Here is a 12759-nt window from a genome sequence, read left to right as displayed (position 1 = left end):
AGTGCTAGAGAAGCAGTGTGTGTAAAAATGGAGAAAAAAATAAACAACTTCTCAAGATTCCTCCTGCTTTTACGATTCTATGCAAACATATAAAATAAACCTCTTGGAGTAAATTACATGTGTTTATTCACATTACTCATATTAGCATAATCCTTTAAGCAACAAAATACACTCTACTGCCCTCACATGTGCTAATTAATGGTTCTTTTGACCATGGAAAATATTTAAGACTATTCTCATAACAGCTTATTACAGAAAAATCTGAAAACATCCCCACCCTCACTACCCATAAAACTTATAAATATTTTTGAGTTACTAGGATTAACCTGAAAAAAAAAAAAAAACCAACTCTATGATTCCACAATAAAAATTAAGGGGTAATTTGAGACATGGCCAGACCCAAGTCCTCACATGCCTAAATTGAATGGTCTTTTTAAAAAATCACTATTTAGCTGGTTTGAAAACAAAAGAATGGCAACGTGTCACCTCCTAAGGGGAAATAAGGACAGTAAATTAGAATGAAGGATGACAGTGTAATACAGTTCAACTTTGTCCAGTCTTTGAATTACTTCAAAAATGCTAGGCAACACATTTATTTTTTTGACATGATACATTTTCACCGGTTTTAAGGGAGGAGTTAGCAGAAAGCATGGACACTGTGGATGGCTATGTATGCAAAGTGTCTGAATGTGTTCTGCTCAAAATGAGCTTTCCCACTGGCCTGCTCTAGCCTCTGAAACTTTTGCCATTTTTTGTCTTAAGGCATCATTGTCCCCAAATTTATTTCTAGGTATATATTGTCTGAGAACATAAGATGTAAATCTATTAGCACCCATGAAAACTTGAACATGAAGGAATTAATGAGATTAAGTACTTGATACGTAGCAGCAGCCAGTGGAGCTGAAAATGGGTGTGACATAGGTTATATCCATCATGACATGGAAGAGGGAGCTGGGGACAATGTAATCCATGGTCATCCCTGAAAGAACATGGAAGGCCATGAAATGTCCAGAAAGTTAACAAAGAAGCATCCAAGAACTAGGAAAGGATGCCAATAAAAGATGAACAGCAAGAATTGAAATATTCAACCTCTAGGGATAAAATTGGTTAGTGTTAAGCCTGATAAAATCTAAGCAAGGAAACACAGTTTTTAAAAAAAATTTGGAAGTCTTATGGATGGCCTAAAGTATAGGTCTTTGCCAAGGGAATGGGTGCCCATTTTTACCACTGTCTTTAAGAATTACCCATATTATGCTTGCAGGAGAAAGGGTTTTTGGATAAATTCATTTTGACATCAACTTTAGAAATTTGTGCCACTGACTTAGGCTGGTGTTTTATGGTGAGGAGCCAAGAACACAGGACCAAACTTCCATGCATCTCAACCTTATGACAGCCAGCCTAGGTCCACCTCTGTGTGCAGGAAGGATGTTGCTAAAGACCAGGCAGGGTGTTTTCTTTGGCTTCTTTGTTCTTCTCTCTTCTCTTCAACTTATACCTCTGTCTTCCCCATTTGAGCACCAAGGTGTCTCATGCCATTCCTCCCACCCCCATTCCTTTCCTGTCATATTCTCCTGGAAAAGTACATTTTATTGACATGGTAGGATGATCATAATATACTTGGTGGGAGAAATACAATTATTGGTGTTGGAAATTTTTTTTGAAGATAAAGAAAGCATAGTGTAAAATATATAGAAAGATAATATATCAAGGAATTAAAATTCTAAATTATGAATAGTGATAGTATAGTTATTATGTTAGTGATGGTAGGAATACTATTTTTCTTTACTCTTTGTTGGGGTGCTATTTGACCTACCCATTTTCTAATTATGCAATGCTATGTTACTTTTATAATCTATATTGTCTATAGTTTAATGAAAGATTTGCTACAGATTACTTATAACATTAGTGACATTTTATTCATTCATCCATTTATGTCAATATTTAGTAAACATAGATCATGTGGCAGGGCCCTCCTGAGTCCATGAGTTACTTCCCTTGGGGCTTTGCCATTAATGGGGTGCCTCCCAGGAGCTGAGATACAGGATTTTTCAGCAAAGGACTCCTTTCATGGCCCTGAAATCTCACCACACAGGTGGCAGCTCCCACGTGTGCCCCTGCTCACATGCCCAGCACGGTCTGGGCTGTGTGTCAGCCGCAGGTTGTGGCCCCAGGTGTCACTGGGGAGTGTGTCCCCAGTAATTGTGCTTCTTACTCACCGAGTGTCCTGTAAATTCAATAAGCATAAGCCTGAACTCCATAATGATTTTATTTCTGTGTCAGCAGCTACAGGTGCTTAATGTGCACCAAGCAGTAATAACACCCATGCTAATATGTTATGGATCAAATCTGTGCCCTCCTGCACGGATTTGGATTATTTTGCGTATGTAAAGATATCGTATTTTATATACATTATAAAGGAAACTGTAAGCACTTTGCCAAAGTGGCAATCAAGAAATAAAATAAATAATTTGGGGACTGAAGACTTCCCCCTCCCCCCCCACCCCCCGTGACCTTTATCTATTAGTTAGTGCTAATGAGAGTCTTGCCTTCTCTGCAGGGGAACTGTCCCAGCCATGAAGAAACTAGTGATCAGCTGCGGTTGGCTGTCAAACAGATGCACGCACGCCCTTCAGGCTTTCCTGCCATGGTTCAATATGATGTTATAGGAGAAATGAAATAGTTGTATTTTTTGATCCATTTAACTAGAAATATGGCAGGAAACAGAAATGAAAAGGAGAAAGGAAAGAGGGAGGGGAAGAAGTGAACGAGGAGAGAAAAAATAATAGTTTCCTCTATAGAATAAAGCCAGCAAGAGGGCAATCAATTCAACTCAATAGCTCCTAACCTAAGCCATTCAAAAAAGGGGCAGGGTTGTCTGTAGAGAATAATAACCTTTGTGTCAACTTTTCCTAAGGAGCTCAGCTTGACGCAAATTGACAAGTCTAAGGTAATGGGAGAATTGTAAGCAATAGAGAGGCCTGCTTTAATATTGTCTTAAACTTTAATATTAATTTTTTTAAAAGTTTCAATTGTCATGAAACTCTTATTTCAGCCACTTCTCCTCTTTCTGAACTTGTGAGTACTAAATTTCAAATGAGATTATCCCACATTCTCTCCAATCTACTCCCCCCCAGGCAAAAGGGATGAGGGGCACATTTCATATAATAATTGCTATTTTAATCACCAGCCCTCAATACTTTTCTATCTCATAACATGAGGCCCCTTCAACTCATGTGCCAGACAATGTTGCCCAGCTCTGGCAGGGGACTCTTCTTCTATTCCTCTCGGGGGTGGGGGGGTCTCCCATACACCCAAGAGCCCGTTCTAAGTAAACAATCAAGTAGCCCAAACCTCTGAAGATAATTAAGGTACCACCTGGCCTAGAGGTTGGCTTGAGGACATCCAAGACACTTTAAACCCCAGGGATGAAACTAGAACCTCAGACTACCCTCAGCATCATTACAGAACACAGGATCTGCAAATCCCTCTCAAGTTGGGACACTTTTCGTCTGCACCCTTCATGGACTTTGTATTTCCTCCTCCAACTCTAAAATCCTATTGTGAAAGGAAACTTAGGCAAAATAAAATAACTTTGAAAAACATAGTCAGAAATCCCCTATTTACTCCCCATATTTAATACCCCTGCTTTGAGTTCATACATCTCTACAGATCACGTTAGCTGTGACTTATGCTTCTAAAGTTGCCCTCAGTAATCCTAACAGTGAACATAAAGTACATGCAGAGTTGTCAACAATAGAATGTATACTTTCTTTCTCAAAAACAAATGAACTGTACCACACAAGGTTTGAAAAAAATACAAGCCAGGAGGAACAAACAGGTTAGACACACAGTTACTTTGGGGAGAACATCAGACAGGTCAGAACCTGTAATTTTATAGTCTTTCATTATTCTACTGATGGGTGCATTCCTTGTTTTACTCATGATCTGAATTTCTGCTTCTGAGATACCTTTCAAACATAAGTTGATAAAGACTAGTTGATAGATTTCGGCTTAAACTCAACAGGAGAAAAAAAATCCAGTTAATGTCATCAATTACACAGTAGTATTCAGAATAGAGTCTAACAGAAAGGCTCTAACATGATCTTAGTTCTTATAACCACAAAAAAGAGAGGGAGAAACCCCTAAAAGTTAATTCACCATTGTCTCTGTGCCCCATGAATCATGCGTTGGCTATCGTCATAATTCCCTTTCTGTGACCATGCAATTCAAATTCCTGCAGTCCAGACAGTAAACCTTAGCATTTGTTGTTTCTTAGTGATCCCCTTGTTACAACTCACCAGTTCCAGGGCCTGCCAACACCAAGATTCTCTTCCTGGGCTGCTCAGGCTGGAATTGCTCAGATCTTGCAATGATTTCCTATTGGTTCTTCCCTCTAGTTACTCTGCACTCAGCTCCTTCCAGACATTATCAAGTGAAAGGTATTCATTTTCTAGACTGTCCTCTTTTCTCCACCCCTCTATTGGAGGGACCAATCACATCCTTGGAAAATATAATCTCATCTTATTGAATTGTGAGGAGAGATGCAATTTTTGGAAGCTTAACTTATTGGTGATTAAAAACCCAGCAGCAGCCACGGGGCTCTTAAATTGATCGGAAACTAGAACAGTGCTGTTTGCTGAATGTACTTTAAGACACCATATACTTGCTTTTCTCTTTTCAGATTTCAAAGTCTCAGGTTAATCTTTAAATAATCAAGAATTTAATCCTAAAGCTTTTATTAATCATTTGTTGTCGTAGCTTAGTTTTTATCAAAACGTACTCTCTTCAATTACCTGATATAAATGCTTGACAAAGAGTACTAAAATAGAAGAAGAGAACCTCAGAAATAATTTTTGACTCTGTTTCTATGAGCTTGAGTTGCTTTTTAAAATTCTCCAGATAAGTGAAACCATGCATATTTGTCTCTGTCTGACTTATTTCAGTTTAGCATAATGCCCTCAAGGTCCATCTGTGTTGTCCTAAAAGGATTTTCTTCTTTCTTGTGGTTGAATACTATTCCATTGTACAAAAATACCTCACCTTTATCCCTTCCTCCCTTGATGGACACAGATTTTTCCATATCTTGGCTCTCTATATGATCCCATTTTTTTAAAATACTCACCATAAATCATGCCTCAATCCGTCTCCCATTCACTCACTTATCGTCCACCTGGAGATAAGATAGATACCTTATTTTCAAAAGCCTGGATTGTCTGTGTATGATTTATTTTTTAAACCTTAAAAATCCTATGTCTCTCCAAAGAAAGATACTGAAATGAGAAAAGTAATGAAAAGATGCTTAAATGGGAGTGTGTGTGTGTTTGGGGGGGTGGGGAGGGAGGACAATGCAAAGAACATTAACTTCCTTAGTTAGCATGTGATTTTCTACTCATGTCCAATCATGCCTTGTACATGGATTCATGCTTGCCACAAAATGAAATCTCTGACTGTAGATTTAGCAAACCCAAGTTCCAGGATTAGTTGTGTTTACAATCTATATGAAAAGATAACTAATGGCCACAAAAAGTAAGAGTTAACTGTTTAAAAAAAGGCCTGAACATTGGAATTTTGAGGAGGAAGGCATAAAGGGACTGAAAGATGTTGGCATTTTCTATGCAATATAATTGTATCCATATGACCATAGGGGTAATATTAGCTATTTAAATGAAAAAAAAATCTAAGTTTGTTCATTATGAGTCAGGAAATGTACTAGGTCCTGGGGATACAACAATGAAAGGGACAGACAAAATGTATTCCTGTTTTCATAGTTTCCATTTTCATGGAGGTGCATGGCCACTAAGAAAAATTTATTTAATTATAATCCAGATAAGTACTTATCCAATAACCATTTAGAAGAAATATAAATGTCTCCAAAATCTGTGTCCTAAACTCCCTACTTTAGAGATGGACAAACAACTCAAAGGCCAAGGGAAATGAGAAGATGTGCTTGATGAGGGCACTGAGGTTGATAAAAGCATCAAGTTTTGTTATAATTAACTAGAGACCTGATGCACAATATTCATGCAAGGGTAAGCTTTTGCAGCCCTGGCCCCGCCCCCCACCCTCACCCGCACTGTTCAGTAGCCTGTTCGGTGGGCAGGTGTTTTGTTGGTTAATGGTATCATTAATTTCTAGTTGCATTGCCATGGTAAGAGGATGCTGTGTGGATTATGTCTATGTTTTGAAATATAGTAAGATTGTCTTTATCACATAAGATGTGGTCAATTATTTTTTGTTTTGTTTTTAATTATTTTGAAAAAGATGTTTTCTCGACATCCTCAAAGATTTCCCGCTCACTTCCTCATACCCTGCCCCAATGACACCCTTATAGCGTGTCCTTCCATGGCTGCTCTATTGCCCAGCTTCCTGCCTTGAGAGTTTCCAGGTGTGACTCAAGGAGGAAGAATCTGGATTTACTAAGTTGAAGAGATGGAGTTGGGGGATGAAGAGAGAGAGAGAGAGAGAGAGAAAGGAAGGAAGGAAGGAAGGAAGGAAGGAAGGAAGGAAGGAAGGAAGGAAGGAAGGAAGGAAGGAAGGAAGGAAGGAAAAATGCCATCTCTAGTGAGGAGATGAATCACCCAATCAAAATTGATCCAGATCTGATGGGGATGTTAGAATTAGCAAACTAGTGCATATAAACAGCTATTATGACTGTATTCCATATGCATGCTCACAAGTTAACCAGAGACATGAAGAATATAAAATATACTGGTAAAAGTGTCCCTAATCACACTGATAAAAACAAAAACTACAATGTCTGAGATAAAAATTAAAACAAAACAACTCTGGATGAGAGTAACAGCATATTAAACAAACTAGATCGAAACACTGGTGAGCCTGAAAAAAAAATAACCAAAACTCAAAATATAAAGCATACAGAGAAAACAAAATTTAAAAAAAAAATGATAAGTGAATCAGTAGGCTGCAGGAAATCTTTAAATAGTTTAACATATGTGCAATTGCTTTAGCATAAAAATAGTCAAATAATAACTGAATTTTTTTTCAGATTTGTCTAAAACTCTAAACCTAGCCCTAGCCAGTTTGGCTCAGTGGATAGAGCATCAGCCTGCGGACTGTCCTGGGTTTGATTCCCATCAAGGGCACATGCCTGGTTGCCTGCTCAATACCCAGTGTGGGGCATGCAGGAGGCAGCCGATTAATGATTCTCTGTCATCATTGATGTTTCTATCTCTCTCTCCTTCTCTCTTCCTCTCTCAAATCAATAAAAATATTTTTTTAAAAAATAAAATAAACCTCTAAACCTATAGATCCAAGACATTCAACAAACTTCAACTATGACACACACAAAACTACATCAAGGTGCATCATAATTGATTTGCTTAAAACCAGTAATCAAGAAAAAAAATTAAAAGGAGCCAGAGAATAAAAGACACATCACACACAGAGGAACAAATACAGGGTGGCAGGAAATTTCTAACCAGAAACAATGAAAGAGAGAAAAAGCAATGGACCAGAGTGTTTAAAGTGCTAAATGAGGTGGTAGAGTGGACATTTACGTAGAATTCTATAACCAGAGAAATTGTATTTCAAAAGCAAAGGTAAATACAGACATTTTAAAACATACAAAAGCCGAAAGAATTCAGCAGCAGCAGAACCACACTACAAACCTTCAAGCAATTCTTTAAGGCAGAAGAAAAATGATGCCAGACTGAAGTATGAATCTGCACAAAGGAATGGAGAGCAACAGAAATATAATTATGTGGGTAAGTATGTAAATGTCCTTTTCATAATTTAAATCTTCTGGAAATGCAACTGTTTAAGCCAAAATAATAAAATGTCATATGGGATGTACAGTATATATAAAAGCAAAGCAAATGAAAACATTACAAAAATTAGGAGTGAAGAGAGAGAAGTATAATATTGTCAGGTTCACATGCTGTAAGTAAAAAAAAAAAAATCTCTGGTAACTGACAAACACACATCTTAGGTCAACAACCCAAGAATGCTCATCACAGCCATATTTTAAGTTATTATTCTTTGCTTGAACCCATACAAGTCCATGAACTACCATTGGGTGATCAATTGGAGACCCAATGCTTCATTCTGCAATGCTTCCTGCCCCAGTGAGGCAGTGAGGAAGACGAGGAGTCAAAACCAGCTGCAGTATGACTGGGCACATTCATGAACGCTAGTCTAATACCCTGGGAAGTGTGCAAATGCTGCATGTTGTGACCAAATGAAACATAGAGCCTGTCAGATAAGAAAACCCAAAAAAGAGCCGTGTGGGTGTGTTTTGAATGGAATTTATGTAAGTTTTCATTGAATTAACTGGAGATTTACAGGGAGCAAAGTCCAGATATACTTCCATTCACAGGAAGTTTCAAAGGGAGAGGAAAGTGAATGAGGTGAAGTAGATGATATTTTAAGACATAGTTATTTTTAGTAGCAACTGAAATTTTCATTCAGACATAATTTGAGAACCACTCAAGTGACACTTTCTTGCAATCAGAAGAATATTATAATAACACAAGGACCGAATTTTAAAAATACATCAGCCCTCAAAATTTATTTTAACAGCAAACAAAATTTTCCCAGCCTCTCTCATGTCAAGCAGGGCATAAATATGGCAGCTTGTCAGCTAATGATGGCAGGCATCAGGGACCTCTACCTAATGATATTGGAACAATAGATTTCATTTAAATATTTTATATAACTCTTATTGCGCTGTTCATTACATTTTTAAGATCCTTACCCAAGGATATGTTCTTTAAATAGTCATAGAGGATGAAAAGTTCTAGGTATTTGCTGTACAACAAAGTGTGTATAGTTAGCAATATTGTACTGTCCACTTAAAATTGTAAGTAGGTAATCTCGTGTTATGTGTTACCTCATTAAAAAACAAAGTTCAGAGGAAAACTGGAGATGTCACAGACAGAAACAAGAAGCAATGGACCAGAGTGTCCAAAGCGCTAAATGGGGTGGTAAAATGGACACTTGCCTAGAATTCTATAACCAGAGAAAATGTATTTCAAAAGTAAAGCAATAGGCACCTTGGAAGATAGTTTGGAAGTTCTTTCAAAATTAAACATGCCCTTACCATAAGATCCAGTAATCACACTGCTTGGTATTTATCAGATGAGTTAAAATTTACATTCCCACAAAAACCTGTATACAGAATTATAACGGCTTTATTCATAATTGCCGTGATTTGGAAGCAGCCAAAACATTATACATTTGTCAAAACCCATAGCATGCACAGCACCAAGAGTGAACCCTAATGTCAGCTATGGAAGATAGATGATCATGATGTGTGTTTGTGTATTCCCCCACGTCCCGCGTGGTTCAGAGTTCAGGATCTGGAAGAGGAGCTGCACACAAATGAAAGAGAAGAGACAAGAGATAATTTGGAAATACTGGGGGACCAGGAGGGCAAGTCCAACTCAAGGGGAAGGACTTCTACCGGTGCCCAGGCCTCACCAGCCTTTTATTCAATTTTGGTTAAGCATAAAGCCCTTAGTCAGGTCATTGCAGTAACAGACAGGCTATCTTAAAGGCCAGTAAATATTAGAAGGATTTACTCTGAGACTATTTGATCAAGAAATAGCTTAAGTCCCCATTGTCTGGACTCGACAATCAGTGCATAACTCAGGCCCTTGCCATGGGTCCAAGGTTCACCAGGGTTCTGGGATCCTTGTTTGCACTTCTCTGATAGTGAAGACAATGGGCAGCCTCCCACAATGATGCGTCAAGGTAGGTTCATCAGTGGTGACAGATGTTGATAGTAGGTTTTCCATGTGTGAGAATAGGAGTTACATGAGAATTCCCTGTCTTTTCTTCTCAATTTTGCTGGGAAACTAAAACTGCTCTAAAAAATAGTTTATTAATTTAAAAAGAGGGGATTGCAGGCCACAAGCCAGCAAGGGAAACTCAAATATATATATATATATATTAAACAAAATAGTGAATTCATTAAAATGCAGAGATACTGAGAATGATAAGCAGCTCTCTATATGGTAGTAGCATCTGGGAGCATCAGTGTGCTCTATAGTATAGCACCATATAATAATGAATTGATATTTGTAATTGTGATTGAAACTTAGTCATTACACAAATGTTTCTTAAGTATTTTCCAGGTGACAAACATTGAAGGGAAAGAAGTGGCTTAGGGTGATGTCAGTGATAGATGCTTACTTCTAGGGGCTTTTAGTCTGGTAAGAGCAAAGAAATGAACATGTGTAGTGCAATAACTACACAACAATGTAGAAAGGTTGCAGTGCTGTAAGTTACACATCTACATGAGGCTGAGGAGCTCAGCCTGAGACCGTAGGAGACAGCTTAATAGGTGAGATTGATGCCCCGAATGGCAAGCTGGAACTCTATCCCAGGTTCTTGTCCTACGAACTTTGAAGGATAAAAATTCACGGATTACAATATTTTAAGCAAAAACATGGAAATTTACTATAAGCATATACACATTCTTCTCTGGGGAGAAGTCCCCAAAATGGAAAAAAAAAATCATGAATCTCTGGCTAAGGGTTTATAAATCCTGGCAACTTCTTTGTCTGTTCACGCGTTTTCTAACTGGATGCTTCCTCATTTCATATCCCCCGTGCTTTTCCTAATCAGCCACTTCCCCCCTTTTCCCTGCATGGTATCAGTTTCAAAGCTCACCTGGTGCCCCCCTCTTCTTATTCCCCTTTTCTTGTAACCTTCTTCTCTCCTCTGTGAATGTAGAGAAAACAATCTGGCAGCTTGGAGCTGTCTCCACCTGTCTGTATGCATTCATTTCCATGCACCCCCCTTTTCCCTAACTGCCTCTCCTGTCTCTAAAATCCTCTCAAGATGACTTTAAGAAGGAATTGAAGAATTTACTAATATTTAAATAGAAGTCTACTTAAATATCTTAATATATGTTATACATAACTAGAGACCCTGTGCACAAAATTCATGCACAGGGGCAGAGGTGTCCCTCAGCCTAGCCTGCACCCTCTCTAATTTGGGACCCCTCGAGGGATGTCCGACTGCCTCATGGGATCGGGCCTAAACAGGCAGTCAGACATCCCTCTCACAATCCAGGACTGCTGACTCCCAACCGCTCGCCAGCCTGCCTGCCTGATTGCCCCTAACTGCTTCTGCCTGCCAGTCTGATCACCCCCTAATCACTCCCCTGCCAGGAGGATCGATGCCTAACTGCTCCCCTGCAGGCCTGATTGCCCTAACTGCCCTCCCTGCAGGCCTGGTCGCTCCTAATTGTCCTCCCCTGCAGGCCTGGGTCCCCACAACTGCTCTCCCCTGCAGGCCTGGGTCCTCCCCAACTGTCCTCCCCTTCAGGCCTGGTCGTAGAGTTAGAAACATCGATGAGAGAGAAACATCGATCAGCTGCCTCCTCCACATCCCCCACTGGAGATGTGTCCGCAACCCAGGTACATGCCCTTGACCGGAATCGAACCTGGGACCTTTCAGTCCGCAGGCCGACGTGCTATCCACTGAGCCAAACTGGTTCCGGCAAGATGAATGAATATACTTAAATAAAAAACAAAACGAGTCCTACATCCTAGGTTCAAATCCCAGCTCCAGTACTTACTAGTTTTGTGCCTTTGGGCAAGTCACTTAAGATGAAATGAGTTAATATAAGCAAAATGTTTAGAATAATGCATAGAAAGGTTTGCTGTCAAATTTAAAATAGGAGAGTAGTGAGATTTAATGAATATGTGGTCAGGTAATAAGCAATCATTGTATATATGCATCCACCCACACACATCTCAAAAAAAAATAAGTGTGAATGATTAGAAAACAAACAGCAGTTGAGAAAATTGATTCAAATACCAGGTCAGACTGGGTGAGCTAAAGAAGATACTGAAACTCTAAATCTCATTTCACCAGAAGCAAAATGGGATAAAAACATAATGCCTATGTTGGTACAGTGTTGCAGTGTAGAATAAAGGAGATTTGGCCTGTAATGCACACTGTTCAGCAAAATTATTAATAATTTTCTGAATAACTAAAGGAAGAAAACTGTCTGTATTTGAACCAGGTTATTAAAAAGACCTTTGAGGTATATTTATCTACTTTCAAGCACAACTTGTTATCCAGCTAGAATATGACCTTTGTCAAGAAGACTATATTTCTCCAGCCCCCCATCCTTGATCCCTATTCCAGAGATTAGGGGTGTGGGTGGGTATGACTTAAAGCTCCAACCCCCTAATCAGGTGGATAGCTCCATTGGCAAAGAGCTCACATCTTTAGTTTGCTTAGAGCAAGCATGTCAAACTTGCAGTCCAAAAGTTCATTCCAGGTAGTAAAATTATGGGTGTTATTTTTTCTATTCTTATTCTCTACACAAATGTTCTATGGTCCACTATTGATTTTTAAACCAAAGAAAAATGTTTAAAGAAAAAAAAAATGAGGATGGAGATTTTAGACTATTATTCTGAGAAATCAAAGAAAGTAATTTTTTCTCAATATTATTTAGCAATTTCCCTCGTTCCTGCTTGCTTCATTGCAGTTTTTCCAGCCTGGCATGCTATATGGCCTCAAATGTGCTTTCTAGCTGATTCTCACTTCCTATGGAAAACCTATGGGCCAGTTAACCATTATCTCATCGATCCCTAATCACCAACATGTTCTGTGCCTCTGGCGCATGCACTTTGGTCTGGAGCTCTTTTCATTATTAGTCTTATAATACATGCCACTCATGGCTCATTTCAAGAGCCACTTGTCATGAGGTATATTCAGCTTCCCTAAGTAGAGATGTTTTCCCTAACCTTTGTAACTTTCTTCTGAACTGTAGTCTATTTT

Source organism: Myotis davidii, unplaced genomic scaffold (assembly GCF_000327345.1).
Source record: "Myotis davidii unplaced genomic scaffold, ASM32734v1 scaffold240, whole genome shotgun sequence".
Taxonomy (NCBI): Eukaryota; Metazoa; Chordata; class Mammalia; order Chiroptera; family Vespertilionidae; genus Myotis; species Myotis davidii.
Note: the sequence above shows the minus strand (reverse complement) of the source record.